Genomic DNA, 27,072 nt, shown 5'->3' with positions numbered 1-27,072 from the left:
AATAAAATATAACTATAGAGTCCTTTCCTCCCACAATCCAAATGGATAGAAAGCTGAGTATTATATTATGGTGCAGAGAGGAGGCGTGGAGGAGCAGGATTGCCAGCTGTGTCTCTTGGTGGCTGTGTGAACTTGGCGGTTTAACTTAACCTCTCAGAGGCCGTTTGCCCACGTGTATAATGGAGCCGGCAAGCACTGCCTCATGGCACCCCACCACCTTGCAGGAAGGGTGTGCTCACACAGGTGACATAGGTGGTTGAGGTGGGATGATGGAGGGCCAAGGTTTGGGGCAGGGACATGCTCTGATATAGCTTTGGTCTGCAGTTCTGACTTCTAGATTACACAAAGTCCCAGTGTAAGTGTGGTCCGGAAACCATGCTGTAAAATGTGGGAAAGAAGACAGTATGGTACTGGCACAAAAACACAAATATAGATCAATGGAACAGGATAGAAAGCCTAGAGATAAACCCTCCCACCTATGGTCACTTAATTTATGACAAAGGAGGCAAAAATATACAATAGAGAAAAGACAGCCTCTTCAATAAGTGGTGCTGGGAAAACAGGACAGCTACATGTAAAAGGATGAAATTAGAACACTCCCTAACACCATACACAAAATTAAACTCAAAATGGATTAAAGACCTAAATGTAAGACCAGACACTATAAAACTCTTAGAGGAAAACATAGGCAGAACACTCTATGACATAAATCACAGCAACATCTTTTTTGACCCACCTCTTAGAGTACTGGAAATTAAAACAAAAATAAATGAATGGGACCTAATTAAACTTAAAAGCTTTTGCACAGCAAAGGAGACCATAAACAAGATGAAAAGACAACTCTCAGAATGGGAGAAAATATTTGCAAATGAAGCAACTCACAAAGGATTAATCTCCAAAATATACAAGAAGCTCATGCAGCTCAATATCAAAAAAACAAACAACCCAATCCAAAAATGGGCAGAAGACCTAAATAGACATTTCTCCAAAGAAGACATACAGATGGCCAACAAACACATGAAAAGATACTCAACATCGCTAATCATTAGAGAAATGCAAATCAAAACTACAATGGGGTATCACCTCATACCAGTCAGAATGGCCACCATCAAAAAATCTACAAGCATAAATGCTGGAGAGGGTGTGGAGAAAAGGGAACCCTCCTGCACTGTTGGTGGGAATGTAAACTGATACAGCCACTATGGAGAACAGTATGGAGGTTCCTTACAAAACTAAAAATAGAACTACTTTATGACCCAGCAATCCCACTACTGGGCATATACCCTGAGAAAACCATAATTCAAAAAGACACATGCACCCCAATGTTCATTGCAGCACTACTTACAATAGCCAGGACATGGAAGCAACCTAAGTGTCCATCGACAGACGAGTGGATAAAGAAGATGTTGTACATATATACAATGGAATATTACTCACCCATAAAAAGGAATGAAATTGTGTCATTTGTAGAGACATGGATGGACCTAGAGAGTGTCACACAGACTGAAGTAAGTCAGATAGAGAAAAGCAAATATTGTATAATAATGCATATATGTGGAATCTAGAAAAAAGGTATAGATGATCTTATTTGCAAAGCAGAAATAGAGACATAGAGGTGGAGAACAAATGTATGGATACCAAGGGGGAAAGGGGTGGGGAGGGAGGAATTAGGAGACTGGGATTGACACATATACATTATTGATACTATGTATAAAACAGACAACTGATGGGAACATACTGTATAGCACAGGGAACTCTACCTAATGCACTGTGGTAACCTAAATGGGAGGGAAATCCAAAAGGGAGGGGATATCTGTATGTGTACGGCTGATTCATTTTGTTGTGCAATGGAGGCTAACACAACATTGTAAAGCAACCATACTCCAATAAAAATTAACGAAAAAAAAAAAAAAAGTGGGAAAGAGGCCCAGGGCAGTCTTGCTGAAGAGGAAGTGGAACTGGTTGGAAGCGTGAAAGTAAAGATGATGGTTTTCAGACATTAGGAGCCATAGCTGTATGATGTGACCTCTGATGGCTCTAGGAAGACCCATCCTACCACCTGTCTGTCCCCGGTCTCAGTGGTATAACAAGATGCTACCCAGAGCATGGAAAGGGGCCCTTCCCAGAAGATGGAACAAACTCCTACACACCTGGCCAAGCCTATCATCTTCTCTGGGTGCAGTTGGAAGTAGGGCATTGAAGGGCAAGGGGAAACCTCTTTCCCAGGATAACTTCCCTGGATCCCATGACCTGGGGCTCCCTGCAGTACTGAGTGGGGCAGGCATGACTCGGGGGCGGAGGGAGAGTAAAGGAGGTGAAGCAGAGAGCTTGTGCATTCGTTCAACAAACATGTACTGGGCTTTGTGCCAGGTCCTGCTGGATGCTGTAGTGCACCCCCGTTTGCCTCTTCGAAGATCTTCTGCTCTAGTAAGAGGACACAAAGAAAACGCACATACATTCACTCAGCCTGTAAGCGTCCATTCTACCTAAGGCGAGGGCCTCAACCACGTGGCACACACACCCCATTGGCTGATGACTGTCACTGCCTCCAGGCTGCATGAACACAGGGGGGCTACCCTGCAACCCCACACCCCAACAGAGAGGCTAGAACCTGGAGCCCACCAACAGACTCTGGGTTCTAGGGTTCTGGCTACAGTATGAGTTTCAAGGGGCTTGGTAATAGGTGACTCTGCCAGAGAGGAAAGGGTTACTGGCCAGACCCTGGCCTGCCTGGTTTCCTGCCACACATTCTCTCCAATCCCCACACCTGGGGAAAAGAATGAGGTACCATTTGCTGACTGTCCAAACGGGCCAGACATTGACTTGGAGATTTACCCCATGAGGTAGGTGTTAGAATTCCCATTTACATAGATGAGAAACAGCCCTGAGCATGAGAAACTGGCCCATAGCTATACCAGTTGCTAAATGGCAGAATTAGGATTTGAGACCATCAAACATACCACGGGCCTGTCTGATTCACTCTTCTCACTGCAGCCTGGTTTATAGGATGCTTCATGCCCAGTCTGCCTCTCCAGCCTCACCTCCATTCTTGCTCTCCCTGAATTATTTGTGTCCCCCAAGTGCCCCTGGGCCAGTGCCAGGCTCTTCTAAATTCCACCTTTGTCTCTCCAACACTCCTCAAAGCTCAGTTGAGATGCCATTTCTTCTGGAAGAATACACCCTGGATACCCCCAATCCCCCTACCCCACCACCAAGGCTGAGCTCCCTCTGGAGTCCCATGGCATCTGTGGTTACCTCTTTCATGGCTGACCAATCAGTGTCATTGTCCTGGACTTCTGTGTCCTTGAGGCCAAAGCTGGGTCAGATTCATTCTCTAGCTCAGAGGCTAGACCATGACCTGGCTCAATTGGGAGTCAAGAATTATTTGTGGGAGGGAAGGAAGGAAGGAAGGAAGGGTGGGAGGGAGGGAGGAAGTAAGGAAGGAAGAAAGGGAGGGAGCGAGGGAGGAAGGAAGGGAGGGAGGGAGGAAGGGAGGAAGGAGAAGGAAGGAAGGAAGGAAGGAAGGAAGGAAGGAAGGAAGGAAGGAAGGAAGGAAGGAATCCTGGCCCCCACAGGTCTGTCATACCTCCCTTCCAGCCCTACCTGGTCTGACCTCCCAATACCACCTGACTCTCAGATCCAACAAAGTCACTGATTTCTCTGACCCCAGATCAGGGGACATATTCCCAGCCTGGGGCAATAAATTGACCCTTCAGTCAATTTTTAGTCTTCCCAAAGGGCACGATTTGTTGGTTGGTGATCCGCAGTGAATTTTTAATCACAGATCAGCCGCTCCCCCTCCCCCTCCCCCTGCCCCTGACAAGTCTCAGTGCTGCGTGTGCTGAGCACCGGGGACTCTGTTTGCCAAGGATCTGCAGTGAAACTAATCAGGAAGGAGGATTGTTGCTTAAGCCTCTGCACTGGCTGCTGAGCCTCCTGCAAACATTTTTATATGGCAACTGTTCCCTCAGTTCCAGGGATAGTTCAAAGCTGAGAGCACTGAGTTGTAGGCATAGTTTTCTCGTACTGGGTTATCAGAGCCATTATTACCAGGAAGGGCACGGAAGTTAGTGAAATAAAATTTGTAACAGGGGCCAGTGTGGATCTAGGCTTCCCAAGTTATAAAGTCTTTCGTGTGTGTGTGACCTCATTGAACCTTTACAACAACATAGGAGGAGAGATCATTAAAGCTATTATTTTACTGGATGCTTACAAGATGTGTAAGCCAGGCCCTGCACACACTTGCTTTATAAACAGTCTCATTTATGTCCTCAGCATTATGAGCCAGGTTCTGTTAGGGTTCTTATTTTACAGATGGAACCCAGGAATGTTAAGTTTCTTTCCTAAAGTCATGCAGCTGGGGGATGGGAGGTCTGGAGCTTGAATTCAGGTCTGTCTGATAACAAAGGCCATGCTTGACCGCTTTCACAAGCAACATGCCCATTTTGCAGATGAAAAATTAGTACACAGTAGAACCAGGACAGGATCTGAGCAAAGCTTCATAGAAATGAGCCTAGGCTCTGGAGTCAGAGAGAATGGGACGGATGTCTTGGCTCTGCCACTTACAAGATGTGTGGCCTTGGGCAAGTTGCTGAGTCTCCGTCTTCTCAAGAGTAAAACGGCACCTGTCTTGCAAGATTGCTTGCTGCAAAACTCCTCAAAATGCTGCTTTGAGAAAATCAAAAGATTTTCACTTGGGCCATCTTCGAGCCTTCCAGAGCAGTAAGTCTTCTAAAGGCGATGAGTCATCACCGGCTCGGGCTCTCTCTGTGTTAAATGTTCATTCACTCAATGGCCACAGGCTAAAAGGAATCATTACTATTGTTGGGCCCTGACTGTGATTCAGGCACTGTGCTAGGCACTTTCACATGCTCGCCACAGGCCTGCAAGGCAGGGAGTTTTAAGCATCTTACAGGTGATGAAATTGAGGCACAGAGATGCGAGGCGAGGGTCTCAAGGTCTGGTCTGGGGCAGAGGCCAGGTCACCTGGCCCCAGCACCCTCGCTGGCCCATCCTGCCTCTGATTTGTCACAGCTGTCAGTCACCTCCGGGAAACCACCTTTCTTTGTTCGGGACACCTGCCCTTGGATGAGGAAATAAGACTAAGTCTTAGACAGCACAGCTCTACTAGGTTAAGAACTTAATTATTCGGCCTTTTATTTTTTACCCTTCAAAATAAAATGCATTCATCATGTGGGGGAAGCGCTTTTTCCTCCTGTTTGCAAATAATATTATTTAGTCTTCTTATACCAAAGGGAATTCATTTAGAAGGAAAAAAAAAAGAGGGAAGAGAGAGAAAAAGAAAGGAAGAAATTACTGTGAATAGAAGACCTAGGGGACATAATTACAGAAATACTGCAGGTTCTGCATTAGCTGGAAAATTGCAGCCATTTCATTGTGGGAGTAAAGCTATTTTCTTTGATTTTAAAGTGGATCCTTCACCTTCCAATGGGCTAATTATGGTGCTGCCTACTTTGTGCTCATAGGCTCCAATATCATCTTTTCAGTAACCACAATGGCAAATAACAAAATTGTGTGTGCGCTCTGGAAGCATCTTCGTGACAGCTCCCATAACAGGTGGGAGGGACACGGCAATCACTCATCTCGTGACTCAGGCCATGGTTTCCATAACTGAGCCCACCACGGACCCTGTCAGAGGCACCTCGTCTAGCTCAGCCAACAAGAATTCACAAAACAAAGCAGGTGGGCGGCAGGAGCCGGGAGGAGGTCCAGGGAGAGTGAGCAAAAGGGAGAGCAACACAATAGCTGTTAAAAAGTGAATGCCCTAAAATGATGTTTATGGAGAGTTTTTAATGATGTGGGAGACTGTTTGAAATATGATGCTTAGGAGAAAAAGCAGGATATACAATATGCGGACAGTACTATTTCAACTATGTGAAACATCTATATCTCACTATATAGCTATCTTTATGATATTTGACAACATTTGATATTTAATACATATCAATCACCAGATTCTTTTAATATCCAAATATAACTCAATCCCACAGAAAGGCAGCAATCCAAAGCCTCCTCCTTGAGATGTCAAGGATCTCCTGAGAAAGGGGGGTTTCATTTTTTTAGGGGTTGCCCTTCACCCCCTATTCCAAACCCTCCTCTGGCTCCGTTGTCAATCCCCTCAAGGGATCCCAGCGCTGTTCCACTGGGCCCTGCTCCTCTCCCTAAGCCACTTCATCCCTCTCAGGACAAGGGCCCATCGTCTGTGTTCCCCAAGACACCAGCAGCATCACGCTGTTTTGTGAAACGGACTTTTACTCTAAAAGTTTGAGGATGGGGCAGTGGCGGGTGCGGGATGGGGGGTGGAATGTTGTACGGCAGAGGGAAGATGCTGAGAGCTAAAAAAGGCTTTAGTCTCTGAAGTTCACTGGATGTGCTGGGCCCCGACCAAACAAAATCAGTTTGGCTTCTTGTCTGACAAAGCAGGCTGACGCTGGTGTCACTGGGTTTCACGTTCTGCCAGTGTGTGTGTGTTCCTGTTCCTCTCTGGTTTTCTGTGTGTCCCTCTCTGGGTCTTTCTGTGTCCCCTGTTCTCCATGCCATCCCTCATTGTCTTTCGCTCTCTCTGGGTGTCCCTCACTTTCTCCCTACGTGTATCTCTGTCTCAGATAACCTCATAGGTTTCCACTCTGTTCACATCCTTCCTTTCCAGAGCGCCCCAAATGGAACCCCTTCCTCTCTGCTTTCAACAGAGGACTAAAAGACTTCTGTCTGATTAGCATGCAGAGCATTCAGAAAACGTTTCTTTCAATGTTTCCCATCCAGACTAGCCAGGAAGAACAAGGGAGGGAAGCGAAAAAGCCCATTAAGGTGTCTTCCCAAACAAATGTCTTCCTTGTCCTTCTGCCCAAACGCAGAAACAGCTTCGGCTTTAAAAATACCTTGCTTTCATCTTTTGAAGGAAATAGGCCAAAATTTTAACACTGGCTGTCTTTGCGTGGCAAGAAATGCTTTGGTGTTATTTATTTCTTCCTATTCTTCTGAGTTGTCCAACTTGTCCAAGACAAGCCTGAACCACTTTATCAAAATAAAATCTCCCGTGTATTATGCACCTGCCAGACACCTGATTTAATCTTCACAACAGCCTTAATAGGTAGATGTTAATATGCCCATTTAGAGGTTCAGAAAGGTCAGGCAATTTGCTCAAGGTCACACAAGCAGAGGTGGAGATCCAACTGGACGTTAGGCCCTCAACCACTAAATCATGCTGCTTGGAGAGGCCCATCCTCTGCTTCACCTGCAGGTGCAGAGGCTTTCCCACACCTGAAATCTCACTAGATCATCTGAGCTGCCTTGCTCGAGTCCTCACTGTAAATGCAAGTGGTTCTGTATGTTATGATTCAAAATATTAGCCTTCTCCGGGGGCAGGATTCTACTTTCCCACATCAGGCCTGCGACCTGTGAGAGGACTACACATCCTGAGCCTGTTGAACTTGAAAGTGGCATATGACCTGCTCAGGTTAATAAAACATGAATGGAAAGGCCATGTCACTTCTGCACCAAAGCAGTAAGAGCCAGAGTATGGTTCTCTGTGTCTTTCTCCCCTCTGCCCCAAGGCAACATCCCCAGGAACGTCCATGCGTAAACACGGAGCAGAGCTGTAGTTGACCCATGATGGACATGTAGCCTGAGCAAGAAATAGATGGTTGTTTTTATAAGCCGTTGAGATGTGGGTGTCTGTTACCACAGCACAGCTTAGCCTAAAGCTGACTAACTCCGTATATGCAAAATTTCAAATGCATAGGGGGTCACTAATTGGTTTCAGACTTCCTCCTCTTGGAAGCTAAAAATAGGGGGAGTCTTGCCCAAAGCATTAGTGTAAAGTTCCACTTGTCCTTTTCAAAAATGATCTTGGGAAAATAATCTCCTCCCCTAGGGTGTATTTCTTCAGCACATTCTCCTGATGGGGCCAGACTGTCAGAATCAGTCCCAATTACAGGCTCTGGAACTGCCCAAGCAGACACAGGCCAATTAGTGCATGGCTCTAAGTCTTAGAGGACCACGTGGAAGGGAGCATTCTGCCCACTCTTCTCCCCTCGAGGAGAACTGAGTCCCCACTGACTGCGGCCACAACTGGAGGCTTGAGGCTCAGGTGCCATCTGGGCAAACAGGGAGCAATAAAGATGGACAGAGGGAAGGCTCGGGGTGGCGCAATCAATTATCACTTTTGGTCTGAGATACGAGAGCACACAGCCTTCACCGGCAATCTGTTCTCCCTGCCTTTAGCAAAGCTGCCTTGGAGGGAAGAATGGAGACTTAATCCAAAAGCTGAAGGTTCAGAGGAAAAAGAATTGCTGTTATTGCTGAGGAATAGGCAGGAGAGAGAGAAAACACTACTGCTGCCCCAGGATGAAGCAGTCAAGTGATTTTTCAAAGAATCCCTGGGGGGATGGAGGTGATCATCTCACCCCTAAGTGACTCAGTTGGTAGTTCTGTGGCTGAAGTATCTTTATTCAATTTGTTCTTCTCTCTGGCTGTTTCATCATTCCTGCATTCTTTCACCTGAACCGTCATTCTTTCCTTCCTCATGTCATAGTTCATGCACTCTTTCATTCATTCGTTCAGCCAGTGAGACCTCTGAGCACGGCACTGCTCCAGACGTTAGCAGGCTGACCGGCGGACAGAGGAGGTGTGGGCAGGGTCCAGCAGGGGAGGGAAGGACTCAGAGCCAAGATTCACAGCTGAGCTTTTGTGCCTCAGGTACAAGAACTCAGGGGTGAGGATTTCAGTTTGAGCTATTATTTCAGAGTCTGAGATAGGAATAAAATCTCTCTCTCGCTGCAGACACAGCCTTAACCCCTGCCTCACTGTGCCACAGAGCCGTGAACTGTGTGGGGACCCAGACCAGTCCATGAGCTCCCGTAGACAAAGACTGGTTGGTGGAAGGTGTGACAGACACGGAGATCCACTGCCCAGATCCGCCTTCAGAAAAGACTGGCTTCCCTAGTGGGAGGGGCGTGGCTTCCTGACAGCCTTCCGCTGGTGGCCCCAGTTTTCAACCCAAGGTCGAGTTACTCTCAGGGCAAACCCTAGCCAATGACTAAGCAAAGGGGGTACAGGGGTCTGTACCCAACACAGGTCACCTCTAGTGGGTGATCTGAGCTCCAGAGCTCCACCAGCTGGCAAAGATTGTTGGGTCTGCATCGTGGTCTGCCGGCTGCCCCTGCCCATCCACCTCCTGCCTCTTCTCTTTCACAGGTGACATTCTCCTGTAAAACTTTTGCACCTTTAACTCCATCTCAGTGTCTGCTTTGTGGAAAACCACACTGGCACAGAAGAGGAAACATGGAAGGGAGGAAAGAAAGCACGGGTTCCTCTCACACCAGGAGCTCTACGGTCTGAGACCGTGCAGCGTTTCTTGCCAGCTCCTTCTCAGAAGACAGATCAAAGTTGAGAGTTGACACTCCATCAGGAGCCCTGTCATCTCTTTCTAAAGCTGTCGCCATTTAGGAGACACTAGGTTAGTGGGGAAGGCCAGGACTTAGCCCTGTGGCCCTACAGACCAGCTGGGCAGACTGGCGCTGGACGGACTACTCTGAATGTGAGTGTTAGTGTTGACTGTGAAAGGGCCACAGAGCACTCCAGGCTCTCGGGGACCACTGGAGGTCAGGGCCTTGCTGAGGCAGTAAAGTGGAAAGAGCAACATGGTTTGACTGCCAGGACATGGATCATGGAGGGCTGCATGGAGGAGGAGGAATATTTGATCTGAGCCTTAAAGAGCAAGCTTCCTGAGGACACAGGTACAAACCAGGGCCCATGGCCTGTTCTGCACACATGTGTTTAGAAATCAGAGCAAGAACAGGGTATCACTCAGGCCTCTTTGGCTGCCAGCAACAGAAATTGACACTGGATAATGTAAAGGATTTGCAGGGAGGCCACAGGAGAGCTAAAGAACCAGGCAGGAGGCAGAAAGAAACCTGGCAGCTCTAGGGCCCCATATAGCAGAAGCTCTTCAGCAATTCCACCAGGGCACTGCTGTGAAAATGGAAGAATGCCACCATTTTTAGTTGTCTTAGTTTCTCTGCTCACTATTTAATTTCTAGGGAGAGGCAGAGTGTCCTCTCTGTAGCTAAGGTATGATCTGATGCCTTGATCAGTAGGCCTGGCAAGGCAGGATGCACCGTCCAAGAGGTAAGAAGAGATCCAGGAGAACGTGAGCTCACAGAGCCAAGGGAGAAGTTTTTACAAAGGTGGTGGTGAACATTATCAAAGGCAGCACACAGGGCCAGTCAAATGAGGACAAAGATTTACCCACAGGAATTAGCACTCAGCAGAATGGTTTTAGTGTGGAGGCAGGGACAGAAGCTGGATGCTCTGGGTTGAGGATTCAATGGGAGGAGAGAAGGTGTGGACAGACCACACTTTTGAGAAGTCTGGATAAGAAGAGAAGGCAAGAGATTGTTTGTTAGAGAGGCCATTGGGTAAACGGTGGATTCTTTTTAGGACAGGAGAGACCTGAGGCTCTTATAAGCTAAGACAAAGGAGCAGAGAGGAGGCAAAGGTGAAAAGACAGAAAAGCATGGCAGTAGTGAGAGCCCTGGGGGGCAGGAGGATGGCACGAGGGCACGGGCAGAAGGGCTGGCCTTTGAACTCTGTCTTTGCCATTGTCATCTGTTCCTCACTGCTCAGAGTATATTATACATCACAGGTCTTGCTGTCTACTTGCTTAAGAGGATTATTTTAATCTCAATTCGGCCATCAGCTTCTTGAATGCAGGAATTGTGTCTCTGTAAGTAGAGCAGGAAAGGTGCTGCATAAGGAATGGAGAGACCAGAGTTCTAGGACCAATTTTTTTTATCAGATTGGGCAAAGCTGTGTGTTTCTGATACCCAGCTATAGTGGCCTGGCCAAATAGGTTTTTAATTTTCTTACAAAAGAAGAAGTCTGCAGGTAGGCAGTTCAGAGCTGGTATAGCAGCCCCATGGTGTATTTTTACATATCAGACTCCTTCTAGTCATCTACTCGGCCAGTGGCTAAATAGTCTTAGCAAGTGACTTTGGAGGTCATGCTTGTCACCTCATAGACTCAAGATGGCTGCTTGGCCTCCAGGCTCATATTCACATTCTAAGACAGAAGAAGGAAGGAGGACAGGGGCGAGGAGCTCCTGTGGTTGGAAAGCAAAACCTTCCTACTAATCCCACGCAAACTCCTGTTTGCTTCTCATGGCCGTTCCTAGCTGCACAGAAGTCTCCCACTTTAAACTAAATCCATGTTTCATTGTATCCTGGCTTCCCTGCATCCCTGGCTTCCTCCTAACATCATCTTTGGGGGGTCCTTTGAGGGATTTGCCTCTCTCCACCATGAGAGGCTTAACGGAGAAGTAAATTCAGGTGTCTTCCTCTCAGTGACCAAAGTGGAAGGGGTTTGCCAGCACGACCTCAGAATGTCAGGCAAGTGTGTCCTAATCTTGGCCAGTGAGAGGGTCCCTCCCAGGACCTTGGCTCCTGCATGAGTGAAATAGAGAAAAAGTGGCTAAAATTTACTCATCTATCCCTTCAATGACATCCTCACTAGACCATTTCTGCTAAGAGCTCATTCCTAGGGTTTTCACTTTCTAGGTTTTCAGAACTGCTTTCTTCCTGCCCCTTTCTAAGCCTGGATTTTCAACCTTCCTATAAATTCTGAAGGCCCGATCCTACCAATAAATTCCCTTCTACTCCGCAGAGACTGTTTCTGTTGCTTGTTTAACAACAACAACAAAAAATTCTGACAGATACTCCCACCCCATCTCTGACCAGCTACATGTGATCTTGAAAAAACCACCTAACCTCTTTGGGTCCTCTCTCCTCCTCAAAAAATAATGGGTTAGGGAGCGTCTAGAGGGAGAAATAGCAGCCGTGATGGACGGGTTCCTCACGAGAACGCCATGTTCACGGACGCCAAGGAGTCAAGCACCGTGTTGGAGCTGAAGCACATCGTCGAGGACATCCTCAGGTGGTCGCTGGACGAGCAGCGAGCGGCTGTACAAGGACGACAAGCTTCTGGACGACGCCTTGTTCAGAGACCTAGATTTTATATGGCCAGTGAGGCCTGAAAACCCTCTCCCTGGTCATCTGGAACAAGACGGAATCTGACAGATGCAGCTGCAGTGCATAATATCCTCAACAACACTGAACATCTGGTGGTCGATAACAAAGTTGCAAGGAGCAGAAAGATATGAAGTTTTCTTTTCATGATACGAGTTTTTGATCTGGATTCACATAGAGGAGTCAAGGAAGTGTTGAACAGTCTCAGAAGATACATAATCAGGCCTCATGGAGAACTGGAACTCAGTAAGAATTCAGGCTGCTCTAGTGGTCCAACAATAATTCTAGTAATGAATTATGCCCATCCCAGTTTTATACTTTCTGTAATTCTTTCTCTACTTCTGTTACTGCTATCAATTGGCATCAGGGTACCTTCTTCCATTTACTGATGGTTCCTCCTGTCTCATGGCTCCTGTTTATTGCAGACTCTCCATGTGTCTTTCCTTCTGTGCTACTATACCTTCTGTGTGTCTCTTATTTTTATTCAAGTTTCTCAGGAGAAGGGATCTAATCAGGACAGATTATTATGGTTCAGCATGGAGTACCTACAATGAATAGATGTTTAACTCTAGGACACATCACAGGCTGTGTAAGTCATTGTCAGGTCGAGTGCCTTTGGTTTAGGGGTCCTTCAACTATAACAAAGATGTTGGGGTGACATGGTCCAAAACATGGTGACATATATGCATTGGAATTGAGCATCTTTGGTTATGGAGAAGACACTTGAGCTCTTTTTTAGCTTTTGAAAAAACTTAGGTAATTAATAAAGAAATTGTCAACCAAATTGTTCACCAAAAATACAGCACATAATTGTTAAATTTAGAACTTCATTTGCATGAGATTGAGAATAGCTTCAAAAAAAAAAAAAAGCTAATTTGGCTGTCCTGCCACTCTACAGGAAGTCAGGTATAAGTACCCTAGAATTTTATAACTTAATAATTATAAGGGGATATAAGATGGTCTTACCCAAACCTCTTATTTTGCAGTTGAAGAATAGGCTAAGTGAATGGTCCAAGATCACACAGCTGATTAATGTCTAGCTGCTGCATTATGAGGGACAGAAAACATTTTTCCTCTAGATTCTGTGTTTTAGAACACTGTGAGCAACACTTCTGCATGCTTACAGGAGAATCCTATTAGTTTTGAGTGATTACTTTACGACTTAAAACCCTTAATCAAAGAAGGGCCACAGAATTCATTTGAGTTACTGACAAATTGCTGAAATAGCTATTTTTCTCCAGATTAAAAATGCTTAAATTCATATATTCCTCCATGTTGTTTATACACACTAAAGAAACTTTAAATTATAATGCCATTTTACATTTTTCAAAGGATATGATCTTACTGTGAATCACAGCATCAATACAATTCATAATTACTCTTTCTTTTTGGTTTATTTCACGGGCCACATTGAATCTTTGCAAAGATACATGCAAGGCCTTAGGCCAGGAATCAGTAGCATTGGAGGATTTCACATACTCTGATTACCCTTTATTATAGACATTGTTATTTATTTGCTCCCAATTACCATTCTGCAATTTTACCTTCCATGGAAAATACATCACATTAAGCCAACCTTTTAAAGCACAAGAAATTAAATCAAGCTGGGAAAAAATAATAATAATAATAATAATGGGTTATTACTAAAGTGCTTTCCAACGTGAACGATGCATTATGACTTTGACCTCTTTCAGAAGGCCTGCTTTGTACCAAGTGGGCCCCGATGGACAGCAGGATTAGAGTTTTAGCAACAGTGGTAGAATATAAAAGCTCCATCAGGAAAGATAATTTACAACACTGAGGTGCTGCAACTGGAACATTCCTTAGACAATTAAGCCTAGGTAGGTGCTCACCAAAACCACTCCACTGCTAGTGGCACCAGTGTGCAATGTTCTCATTAGCAAACAGGCACCATTCGGTATCATCTTGCCATGATGTCAAGGACCCACTTACCAATTCTATGGTTTCAACTGTTCTTGATTCCAAGACTGCTTCATTGCACCACTGTAAAACCTGTTTTTCAGGGAGTCTTTGTTTGCACCTTAAAGTCCTTTCTGCAGCAGACATGCACCTGCCTTACAAAACTTCAGAATATAGGACAGAGGACTCTGTAAAATTGTAGTCCGTACATTCAAGGAAAAATTACTTTGTTAGAACAGTGGCCCGAGTTTGGCCTTATGTTCTAGCAAAAGCTCATTGCTTAGCTGCATTTAATAATCCATGAACCATTTCTGTGTGAATTGTGTGGCTGCAAAATGGGTAAAAAAAAAAAAGTGGGAAGCAGGAATAAAAAATTGGCAGAAAATAAAAATTAGTGAGATCTTAAATATTTGATCAAGGCCTCTATTTCCAGGTAAGCAGTTACCACCTTGGGCCCTCAGATGCCAGCAGAAGCCACAGAACACCATCCTGAATTATTAAAATAACCAGGGGAAACTTTTTTCTTCTTAGTACTTTTAAATGAGCATGTAGCCTTTCAAGCTAACCTTTGCGTAAATATTTAACACAGGATTGGGTCAAATGTAAAAGAGCCAAAGTTCTCAGTCTAATACTCATCTGTAATTATGAATCAGATTATATAATGCATCTCAACCACTTCATTTTATTTTATTTTTTTCTCTCTCTGCTCCCACAATTCTTCCCAACTTGAGAGGAATCCAATCTGGATGAGTTGAAAGTCTGCATTCTAAAATATTTTCGAACTGTATGTTTACTGATTTTGTTTCTATTTTTCATTGGTTCAATGCATTCATTCATTCGACAAATATTTCTTGACTACCTACGAAGTGCCAGGCACTGTTCTAAGCGTGGGGATAGGGTATTCCTTGACAGTCCAGTGGTTGGGACTCCGTGCTGTTTCCACTGCAGGGGGCACGGGTTCCATCCCTGGTCGGGTAACTAAGATCCTGCATACCACGTGGTACAGCCAAAAGAAAAAAAAAATGTGGGGATATATCAAGGAACAAAATATATAAAGACTCAGCCCTTTGGGGACCTTGCACTTAAGTGAGGGAGACAAATAAGAAAGGGATAAAGATTCCAATGACAGATAATAAGTGCTATGAACAGTGTGGTACGGGAGTGCTAGTTGTTTATGTCTGAGGTAGGTGGCCTGTTAGAAAGCTAAGGAATTGGGCAAATTACCTTGGGAGTTGGGGGGGTATACCATTTCGGTCAGCGAGAACAGCAGTGCAGCGGCTCTGTGGTGCAAACAGGCCCAGTGTGTTCAAGGGACAGCAGCAAAGCCAAGGAGACTGGGGGTGAGGAGTGGGCGCTGTCGGGAGACAATGTCAGGGAGAGCTTGTCAGAGCAGATCTTGTGAGGGCCTTGGAGGCCATTGGGGAGAACTTGGTGTTTTATGTTAATTGTGGTGGAAGTGGCTGAGGACGTCTGAGCAGGGGAGTGCTGTGGACTGATTCATATTTCAAAAGGATCACTTTAACTCCATAGTAACTATGGCCAGTGGAGCCAGGTTGACCAAATGGTGGCTTCTCGTGGAGGCCTGCTTCAATGACCAAGTAAGAAAGACTTCACATTGGCATTACCTGTTCATTGCCTATGAGAAAACATCCACCTTTTGAAGTCCTTAAAGGGATTGGAAATGTTGCCCTCTCTGATCGTTTTAAAAGTCCACCAGTCTCCTTTTTTTACATTTTACTTTCACCAGTCAAAACTTGACCTTTCTGAGAGCTCAGAAGGCAAGGTTATAGTCTCATCCAACCACAGAGGCTGACCCAGCCTGCAGTCCCATCATGATCCGTCCAAAAACAAGTCTTCCAGAATGTCCTCAGGTCACACCTGTAGGCCTTAGACAGTATGCAGAAAGTGCTTCATCAGGACACCATTAGGTGACAGAAGGAAGCTGCAGAATAGTTATAGCTTGATCTCATTTGGTAACCACATTTATATGCCTAGAACTAATTTGTAAAATGTTCAAAATGAGCTAATCTGTCAGTTCCAGTTTTTTCCCTTTAGAGACCTCCCACCTTCAGCTCTTTCTTGGGTTGGATAAATCTGAGCCACTTTCTTTACATGTTCTTTGCTTTCTAGAATTTTCCTGCAGGATCAAGCTCCAATTATCTGTAACAGTAGCTGCCTTAGTAATGCATCTTTTATTGGACTCCCAAATAAAACACTTGCACTTGAATCCTTGTCTCAGGTTCTGCTTGTAAGGGACCCAAACTGAGATGTAAAATCCTCCTCCTTCCTGAGGTGGCATTACCTGGCCACTTCCTTGACTCTAATGGCAGATAGGATTCAGGAGAAATAAAACTTACCCATATAAAAAAGGTAAAAAAAATATTATCCCTGTTATACCCATGATCCAGTAGCCCTGTGTGCCCTCAAGCAAAGGGCATGACTCTCATGTAGATATTCCCTTATCTAGAGTATTAGGAGCTAGTTGTCTCCCGCAAATGGATTTCTCAACCACAGCCTTTTGCCCCTCCTTGATTTGGGATAAGTGAAGTTATTATGGTTATTATGTGAGGTTCTTACCTCCCACCACTAGGAGGCACTACTTCATACCTGGAAAGCTAGGCTTCCTCCTAAACCAAGCCTTTATCTTCACTACCCCAGGGAAAGAAGCATCCCTTGCATGGAGAAGTCATTGCTCATCCCCCTCTTGCTCTCTGTGTCCAGCCTCTCCTTCCCTGGGTCAGGGCCCTGACTCAGAATGATTTAGCCCTTGATTTGAACCCAACCTGTGGTACCAATGCTACACACAGATTTTAAGTCCCTAACCTTTCTCACAAGCCTCCCACCCTGCTGGGAGACAAACCATGTTATCAATAAGAGACCATCCAAAGATCATTATCCTTGAATTTTTTAAAATCTCAGAGTAGGAATGGCCTTTCTAAGTATGATACAAAATCCAGAAGCAATAATAAGAAAAGAGCAATAAATTTGACCACTATTTAAAATTTCTGAGTTATTAAAAAAAAATAGGGCTGTAAAAAAGGAAAAAAAAAAATCCTCATGCGTATACCTATGAAGCCACTTAATCCTCCCCAAAAAGTTGTTCCCTCCAATTTCACAGAAGGATCCTGAGGCTTTGGAGAGGTAAGGTGACTTTGCCCAAGGTCACCTTGTTGAGGCACATTTCACACTGTAAGGGAGTCACTTCTGATTCTTGGGAGCTGGACGAGGGAGGAAGGAGAGGAAGCAGGAGAGACGCAAGGCAGAGCAGAGGAAGGGGAAGGACTGAACTCTCAGGAGAGAAGGGGTGTCAGGGAGGGCGTGGACACCGCTTCTTCAGTCTGAGTAAGCAGAGGTGGACCAGTCCCTTCACCTGTGCACTTATTGGGTGCTAGCTGTGTGTCCCCTGTGCTGATTCGGGAGGGGACAAGTAAGGCCCCTCCTAAAAGTAGAGACAGTATGCCTGCCCAGCCAACATCATGGGAGCACTGTGAGAATCTGGTGATCCTGCAGGGGCCCAGAGCCAGCTTTACAAAACACTCCGTACTAAGAACCTGTCACAGATGCTAGGGAAAGCTGGGAATGAGGTGTGCAGCAGTCACAAAACCTTGACATCACCCTTGATATCTCTTTTTTTTTTGCACACTTCAGTTCACTCCATTAGGAAATCCTATTGGCAGAAACTGATGCATCTTGACCTTCACCGCCCCTGTAAGGACTGGGAGTTATGGAGGGTTCTGGGTGGGCAGAGGAGGCCAGGCCACACTGGGGAAGCAAATTCAAGAAATAAATTACCTGCGAAGATCTCAGAGGATATGGACCTGAATGTCCAAGGTCCCAGCATTTTGTTGTGATTGCTTTTTCCCATTCTAAATAAATTTTCATTTGCAAGGCTTGATTCTGTAGGGCTTTCTAAAACAGCCCTCCTACTCCCCTCCCCCCACAATTGTGTACGCTTCAGGCCCCAGAAAGCCTTCATCCACTCCTGGTTTGAGGTGTCAGAGCTCACCAGGGCAGGACTTGAGAAAAGAGGGGTAAACTTGTCAGGAGAGGGAAGGCGGGGGCGCAGGAAGAGAGTAAATCCTCATCGAACATGGCAGAAAGTCAACAGATAACTCCAGAAACCTCTGTGTAAGCTTATTTTTTAGCGACAAGGTGGTAAGCACTAGCAGAACTCAACGCAGTACGTGCTATAAAGGACGGCGTGGTGGGGCGCAAGGGAGAGGGCTCTGTTGCTTCCATTATAAGAACATGCAGGTAATTTTATTTTGTAAAAAGTGCTCATGCATTACTTAGATATATTTTTAAATTTGATCTTTAAAAAAAGAAAGTAAAAAATAAAAATAAGTAATAAAACGGAACGCAAAACATAGAAAAATAAAATGCAAAGGCGCACACAAGCCAGGGAGTGGGAGCAGAGGCGGGGCTCTGGGGGCGTGGCTTGGCACGAAGGGGCGGGGCGCTGGGCGGGGTCTCTTTAGGGCCCGCCCCCATGGAGGAAGTTGGGCGCCGCGGTTTCTCTCTGACTCCGCCCACCTCGGGAAGCCCTTGCAGCGCAGGGTCAAGTTCGCCTTAGGCCCTCTCCCCAGCGCGGGGGTGGGAAGGGCAGGTGACTGGCTGCCCAACCGTAAAGGGCGGTGCGTGCGGAGGCCTGGAGCGGTCCTCACCGGGCCTTGGGTGCGGGGCCGCGCGCGGGCGAAGAGCCCCGGTTCGGCGCCGCCGGGCCTCCAGTCCCCTGCAGTCCCCAGAGGCTCGCCGATTGCCTCTGCGGAGCCCCGCGACGCGCAGGTAAGCGCAGCCAAGGCCGGGCCTGTTCAGCCCGCCTTTGCCCTGGCGGGCACCCGCCGAGACCTGGCCCGCGCCGGGGCGACAGGTGGCGGCGGAGTGCGGAGCCCGGTAGCCCGTCTGGGTCGGAAGAACCCCAGAACGCCTCCTGTGTACAGCCAGCGCCGCCCATTCTCGCCACAGCGTTATCGACCTAACCCCAGCACCCCTGTGGCTCAGACCCGAGCCCATCTTCAGCACTCGCGCACTTAACAGATGCAAATAAGGATCCACCAAATCCTGCATGCCACTGAGTGCCCGCCACTGGGCTCAGTGCAGGGGGGTACAGTGCGGGCCAACGAACGCAGTGCCCACCCCCCGTGGAGCTCGCAGTCTGGTAAGAGAGACCCACAGCAAATAGGTAATCTCCACACGTGAGTGTAAAGTTAAAACTGAAAGGTCTGTGAAGATAGGAAGTGCAGGGTGCTGGGAGAGCATTTAGCCGGTGGTCCCCATCTATAAAGGATGCTGGTGCTCACACTTCAATATGAATGGCTCAAACAGCTTGTTCTCTGAAATGAGGACTGCTTTAGTCATTCATTCGTAAAATATTTAACTGGTGCCCACTTTACATTGGCCTTGCCTTCCTGGAGCTCATGCAGGGCGGGCCAGGTGAAGTACACTGGTAGTCCCAGCCGTGGTGCTCTGGAGCCCAGAGGAGAGAGCCTGATCCGATGGCCTTGCCAGGGAAAGCCTCCTGCTTCCGTCAGGGCCAGGTATACATTTCCCAGAAAGGCTCACCTGTTAGTACCAACACCATGAACCCCCTGAGAACATAAGGCTCACACTCCTCTGCTGAGCAGGTTACTTCCTTATTTTCGTTGGTGGCATCTCCCCCCAAAATGGGCCAGAAAACTCCCAAGAGGCAGCAACCCTACTGGTCCCTTGCTGAGGAGCCCCAGGGTTTTAGGAGAGGTTTGGAAGCTTCAGAAAACACCTGGCTGGCGACTGCTTGGTATATTTTATTGGCTTGGATGATGCCAATTCCTTCTTTGGCTCGGTTTATACTGTTGGTGGAGACTGCGGATTTGCTCCATGAAAACAGGCCGGGAGGCCCAGAGAGTAGAGAACACAGTTGAGAGAAGAGTCTGGCACCATTTGTGAGTAGGGGTAAAAAAAAAAAAAAAAAGCAGAGGACAGGTGTTAACAGAAGGGTGCTGGGGGAAGAGGGGGAGAGGGCAGGCTTTGTGCAGCCACTCTGTTTCCCCTCGCAGACCGTGGCAGTGCCACCTGCGGAGAGCAAAAGGAGAGCGCTGGGTTAGGCAGTCACAGACCTGGGTTCAGGTTCTTATTTGTTACTTCCCAGCTCTGTGCCTGACCCTGGGCAGTTCACTTATTATCTGATTGTGCAAGCTTAAGACAGTGCTTGGCATCTAGTTGGCCCTGAAGAAATGTTACCTCCCTCCCTCTTCCCCTAAGTGAACTAAAATAGGAGTAATAATAGTGCCTACCTAAGAGGGTTATTATGGGATTTAATGAGTTAATGTACCTAAAATACATAGAGCAGTGCCTGACATGTAGAAGTTTCTGCTGCTGCTGCTATTGTTATTATTCCTTATTCTGGGTAAAAATTGGTGAAACAAGGCAGGCAGAAGATAGGAGGTGGGGGTGAGAGGTTGGTTCTGAGGAACTGTGCAGGGTGATTAGTGGGGGAGTTGTGTTATCTGTTGCAGTGGTTTTACTGGAAAGCATCAGCCCTGGCAGGAAAAAGCGGTGTTCTGGGTGATAAAAGGCCTCTTGGGCAGCCAGGCTGTCAGAAGGCCTGAAGACTCAGGCCAAAGAAAAAACAGCAAAAGCATGGGGGAAAAACTAGGGTTGAAAAAGATCCAACGTTGTCTTGTTTGGGTTGTCCCTAACCCACAGCTGGGTGTGGGTCCCTGGTGAATAGCTGCCCCTGCTCCATGCTGACCCCTGCCCTCCTGTGGCTATGGTAATTGCCTGAAACCGGTCCAGGAGCTGTGGAATCCAATTCTGTAAGCCCTGTACCCAGCAGAATACTGGGCCCATAATGAAGGCATGAATGAATGAATGACTGAACGAATGAACAAAGGAACCTAAACCCACAGATCAAATTTCTCAGTGTGCAAGTGTGCTGTTAAAAGAAGGGAGTATGAAGATAGGGAGAGATAACTAATGTTTTTAGGCCCTTGATAAGGGCCAAGCATTTTCATGTATGTTGCAGCTTAGTGGTGAACACTGCAGCTTTGGAGTCAGATGAAATTGCCTGTGTGACCTCACATGCATGATAGAAGTTCTCTGAAGTACAATTTTGCATCTGTAACATGGGACTCATTGCCCCTCATTTGTAGGGCCGTTATGAGCAGTCAGTAATGCTCATATGTAAGTGTGTGGTGTGCCGTCCTCAATGCACAGCACAGGGTTTGGGAAGTACTCAGTCAATAATAGCTGCTGTTATTATTATTATATTGATTAATCCTCCCAGTGCTGTCCACTGTGATGAGGAAACGGAAGGCCACAGACACAGATGGGTGGCGTTGATTCTGAACTCTGTCCCGTCTGGAAGCAGAGGTTCTCTGCAGACGCTAACCAGACAGCTTTATGTGCATTTCATGCATTACTTAAAGCACTTGACTATGTGAAATCTTAAAAGGAAAAAAAACTGCAAAATTATAATTTATGTGTCTTTCAAGTTCAGGTATTTTATCATCTAGATAAATCTCCCATGCGTCTATGTTAAACCACTTTGGGCTGTCGAAGCTTTTAAATAAAGTGGCTCATCCTGACCAGTGTCTGTCTTTGCTCGTTTATCACAGTTCCCTGGTAAAGACAGACAGATCCCCTTTTGCAGGGCAGGCCCAGGACGGCAGCTCCTGCCCCACCGTTTTAGCCCTGTGGTTCTGCACGGTGTGTTTAACAAACCACAGTGGACTCGTGATTCCCTCATCATTGTCTCTCTCATGTACACATAGACCCACAGCACCAATCTTGGAACTAGGAATAGAAAGGCGTTCTGTGGCTAGTGTGAATCTGGGGAAATCACAGGTTCTCAGTGATGGGTTTGGGGGGTGAAAACGCCTTGGATGAATGTGGCGGTGTCTTCTAGAAGTCAAGGCTGTCTGCCCTTTCCACCCAGGAGTGCCATCTCTGGGTCTGGCCTCCCGCCCAGTAAAGGTCTGATCTGCATCCCCGTACCTTCCTGCTGCCCCTGTCTCTGGCCGGATCTGCCCCGAAAGCTGGAACCTCTGCAGCACCTGCAGGGGCACAGCCTGTTGCAGGGAAGCCTTTCCGAAACAACCCTGCATTCCCATGGTCCCGCTGGGCACCTCTGCTGGGCATCACTTTTCCAGCTGCCCTGGCATTACCTCCTCTGTGGGCTGTGAGCGCTTCCACAGCTATTGGATTGAGCACCCCAGGTGCCCAGCACCATGTCTTGCTCATTTTCCTCCCTCCTTCTCTCCCTTTCTTCCTTCTATACATGCTCAGGCAGGGTCCTGGGGATGAGAATGCTGAGACAAAGTGACACAGTCTCCACACTCATGCGGCCCAAAGACATCATGGGACAGATTATTGATAAAGACAGAATTAAGCACATGACCACACACACAACGTCAAGTTATAAACCAGATTAACTGCCATGAATGAGAAGCCTGGCATGCCAGGAGAACGCATAAAGGTGGGATAGATATAGAGATTTAGTCAGTATTGATATAGATAGAGGGGACCCGGAAATGTTGGTTGGAGGCTTATACTGAATTATTTATATACCTTTAAAGACTGTTGGATAGTATTTTTCTATGAATTCTGGCAAACAATATTTTATGCAGCCAAAGTAGTCTTATAAGAATGTGTACTTTAAAAATCACTGAGCTTTGGCTTCCAAATGGGAAAATAATGCTAATGCTCCGGTTTACTTAACCCTTTAGAGTTGCAGAGCCCCTCCTTGGATGTTGTCTCATTGGATGTGCTACCTCTCAGCATCTCTCATACTAGGTGGCGGCAACATACAGGTGTCCACCTCACCTGGGGTAGATCGGGCGTGGTGGGCCTTGAGGCCCTCTCCCTTCAGAGTGACAGGGACCACCAAGAGCCTATCTTTTTCTCCTTCTTTGATATCTCTGGGCACATCAGGCTGAGGTTCTGGCATAGATTTTATGACATTGCGTCTAGAGACCTGTCATTTGAGGGGAAAGAAGGGCAAAGCTGACTGCTCTTGTCCAGGTGTGTGGGAGACAACCGTCTGCATGCAGCTGAGGGAGGGCGGGATAGCTGGCAGCGACCTACCCCTCCAGAGCCCCGCCATCCCAGCGTGGTCCCTCGTCAGGAACCAGCGTCCTCCAGAGGCACACCACGCCTACCTTCAAGCCCAGGCAGTTCCTCTGAGAACAAAGAGAAAATCATACTCGAAGTCCAGTTTTAAATAAGACATGATCCAAACAGCCCCAGGAAGCATTCTCTCTCCATGACTAAATATTATTAGAGAGTTATTTTATTTATTTGGCCAGCGCTGATGACAAAATACATCTTCGATCCCCACCTGTCTCAGAGGTAGACCTTATTACAAGAGATGAGCTGCCGTCTTCCCCGAAGCAAAGGAAGGAAAGCCGCATCGCTGTGCAGAAATTGAGCAGGCCTCCGCGCCGGTCTTGGTGGGGTTGGGCTTGAGCGCTGTATTCTCAGGGTACAGGTCTAATAGGCTTGTAATCGTGTGGCTCTGAGCCATGGAGAAAAGAAGTGGCTCTGGAAATCTGCCTTCCATAAGGCTGACACACAGTGACGGTATTTATTGCCTCTAGGAAGTGCATGTTAAGGGGTAGGTATTTATGAAAAGGGTTCTGAGGAGTAAATGTGCCCATCAGTCAGCCTGGAACTCTTTAGAGCTCCTAAGATGGTTTTAAATTAGAGCCAGTCTTCCTTCCTGCCTTCCGCCTTCCATCAGCACCCCCCTCCCTTGCTTCCTGTTATAGAAATGAACTGTCAAGGCAGGACACAGCCCAGGTAGGAGTGTGGGAACTCTCCTGACTTGCAGAGTTCACGCATTCAAGGCAGATGTGTGAGGGTTCGCGCCTTGATTCCGGTCCTTCCCGCCTAGTTACCGCATTGGCAAGACAGCAGTGTGGAGCAAGGCTGAGCAACGAGATCAGCCTAATTGCCCCCTAACCACAGCCACCAGCTGCTCTGCTCTCAGCCAGTCTGCCGGAAAGGGTGGGCAGTTGGTGGGGCGGGGGGAAGAATGATGAAAACAAGTGATGCAAACTAAGCTGAACTGGGGCCCAGTAAGTGGCATATGGGAGAGAATGAATGTCAGTGTCAGGGAATCCCACCAGGCCAGATAACGAGCAGGCTTTAAAAGGCTAGAAGTTGCTCTGTGAGCAGTTGATCATTAGAACAGAAGGCCTGTTACACGAATTAGTGTGTAGGAGTCTAACTTGACATTATTATTGACCTTCAAATGTTCATTTTAAAGATCAGAGATTGGTGTTTATTGCACGAACCCTATACTTAGTATCAAAGACTGCTTTGCTTTTTAATTCTCCCATCGGGCCTTCTTCTATGTAACTTTTTTTTTAATTTAATTTTATTTTTTTTAATACAGCAGGTTCTTATTAGTTATCTGTTTTATACATATTAGTGTATATATGTCAATCCCAATCTCCCAATTCATCCCACCACCCCCGCCCCCGCTTTCCCTCCTTGGTGTCCATACGTTTGTTCTCTACATCTGTGTCTCTATCTCTGCCTTGCAAACCGGTTCATCTGTACCATTTTTCTAGGTTCCCCATGTATGCGTTAATATACGATATTTGTTTTTCTCTTTCTGACTTACTTCACTCTGTATGACAAACTCTAGGTCCATCCACGTCTCTACAAATGAACCAATTTCATTCCTTTTTATGGCTGAGTAATATTCCATCGTATATATGTACAACATCTTCTTTATCCATTTGTCTGTCGATGGACACTTAGGTTGCTTCCATGTCCTGGCTGTTGTAAATAGTGCTGCAGTGAACACTGGGGTACATGACTCTTTTTGAATTATGGTTTTCTCTGGGTATATGCCCAGTAGTGGGATTGCTGGGTCATATGGTAATTCTATTTTTAGTTTTTTAAGGAACCTCCATACTGTTTTCCATAGTGGCTGTATCAATTTACATTCCCACCAACAGTGCAAGAGGGTTCCCTTTTCTCCACACCCTCTCCAGCATTTGTTGTTTGTAGATATTTTGATGATGGCCATTCTGACTGGTGTGAGGTGATACCTCATTGTAGTTTTGAGTTGCATTTCTCTAATAATTAGTGATGTTGAGCAGCTTTTCATGTGCCTCTTGGCCATCTGTATGTCTTCTTTGGAGAAATGTTTATTTAGGTCTTCTGCCCATTTTTTGATTGGGTTGTTTGTTTTTTTAATATTGAGCTGCATGAGCTGTTTATATATTTTGGAGATTAATCCTTTGTCTGTTGATTCATTTGCAAATATTTTCTCCCATTCTGAGGGTTGTCTGTTCGTCTTGTTTATAGTTTCCTTTGCTGTGCAAAAGTTTTTAAGTTTCATTAGGTCCCATTTGTTTATTTTTGTTTTTATTTCCATTACTCTAAGAGGTGGGTCAAAAAAGATCTTGCTGTGATTTATGTGAAAGAGTGTTCCTCCTATGTTTTCCTCTGAGAGTTTTATAGTGTCTGGTCTTACATTTAGGTCTTTAATCCATTTTGAGTTTATTTTTGTGTATGGTGTTAGGGAGTGTTCTAATTTCATTCTTTTACATGTAGCTGTCCAGTTTTCCCAGCACCACTTCTATTTAACTTTTATGATGCTATTGGTCGACCTTGTCTTAATATTTTTTGTGTGTGAGAAAGAGGATGCCAGTTTCTGTTACCTGGTTTATATTTTATGACTAATCCAAGGACTGTAGATGATAAAAATAGGGGGGCTTCCTGTTTCAGATGTCACTGAATTGCTGCCTTTTGGCTTCTGGAATTTTGTCTTAAGAAAATAATTTGAAAATTGGAAAATGCCACTGTATGAAGATGCGTCATTGTTTATAATGGTGAAAACTTAGAAATGACTTGAATATCCACTATAGGAGGGTAGTCAAGTTACAGAACACCAGGTTGGTGGAATATTTAAAAACAGGAAGATTAGTAATGAGAGAAGTCATTACCCGCTCAGTGAACAGAATACTGTTCCATGAGAGATGTATTCAGGAAAATGGTCTATGAGGGGTGCCTCAAGGGGACAAGAATTGCATTTGAACAGTGGAACAATGGATGACTTTTTTCCATATTTTAAACTTTCTATATTGTTTTATTACTCCTATAAAGTCTTTTTTAAATTCTAAAACGAGCCAAGTTCAATAATGATCTTTATGCTGTTTGCAATTTTAAGGTCACTGCATTCATGGCCTTATCCTGATTAAATCTCTTACTCAACAGTTTCTAAGGCCAGGCTTGGCTCCCTGCCTCGGTGTCTCTGGTCGAGGGACATCCACTGGGGCCACTGGTTGAGTGGCCAGGAGATGTGCTCCCTCTGGCTTTGTAGACTTAGATTCTCAGGGTCCTATAAGTTGGAGGCGGCTATTGCCCCCCACTGCCCTGCAGCCTCACACCCCTCTGCCAGTCTCTCTCATCCCTGTTCCCCACCTAGTCCCCAGTGGTGGGGTAGGGATGGGGGGTTTGGGTTTGCAACCTTTGGGGGCTTCATTGGTAAAGTTTCAGCAAACTCTGCCCCCCAGCCCCAAACACACACTCACTCACTCCCTAAGTCAGCAGTTGCCTGGGGCGGCCCTACATCACTCTGGCTTCTTGTCCTGCTTAGACCTTGGTACGCCCGTACCTCAGGGCCTGGATTCTACATTCTTGACGCCAGCTCTCCCAGTGTCGGCCCTGTCCTCCTCCATCCTCTGCTGCCCAGTGCTGGCAGGGGCCTAGTGCTTGGCCAATGGTACATCCTAAAGCAGCAGTTCTCATACTCAGCTGGCCATACGTTGGGAAATCATGGCACGTGTCCTTATTTGAGACAAGGATTTGAGTCTGTGTGGTTTATTTGGAAGGAAATCCCAAATAAAGAAGGGAAATAAGGAAGTAGGGAAATGAGCCAGAGAGGCGCACCATCGAGCCCGTCACCATCGTGGACCACTGGAGTTTAAACCTGCTGGGAGTTTCCGGCAGCCAGTGTGTAGGACACCCATCCCAGAATTGGCCTCTCCTGGGGATGGGCGGCTGGGTATATACACACCCTTGCGGTCCGTCATTGGTTGAGCAAGGCTCCTTAGGGGAGGCGAATTCTCTGGGACTTCCGGCAGCTTCCAGTCACCAGGTAAAGCACCAGGGC

The 27,072-nt window shown here is 46.4% G+C and overlaps 1 protein-coding gene across 3 annotated transcripts in view; it reads left to right on the top strand.

The window, feature by feature from the left end:
- The first annotated feature begins 18,439 nt into the window (after window positions 1–18,439).
- NMNAT3 (nicotinamide nucleotide adenylyltransferase 3) overlaps window positions 18,440–27,072 on the top strand; it is a 114,732-nt gene continuing 106,099 nt past the window's right edge. The window contains exon 1 of one of the 3 annotated variants that reach the window (XM_082461317.1): window positions 18,440–18,749. The gene's annotated coding sequence lies outside the window, so the exon portion shown is untranslated. The remainder of the gene's footprint in view (window positions 18,750–27,072) is intronic. The other 2 variants (XM_082461316.1, XM_082461318.1) reach the window with 2 other exon arrangements.

The sequence above is a fragment of the Balaenoptera physalus genome, assembly GCF_965194825.1.
Source record: "Balaenoptera physalus genome assembly, chromosome: 4".
NCBI classification, from domain to species: Eukaryota; Metazoa; Chordata; class Mammalia; order Artiodactyla; family Balaenopteridae; genus Balaenoptera; species Balaenoptera physalus.
The sequence above is the reverse complement of the archived record's forward strand: the minus strand, read 5'-3'. Positions and strand labels throughout refer to the sequence as shown.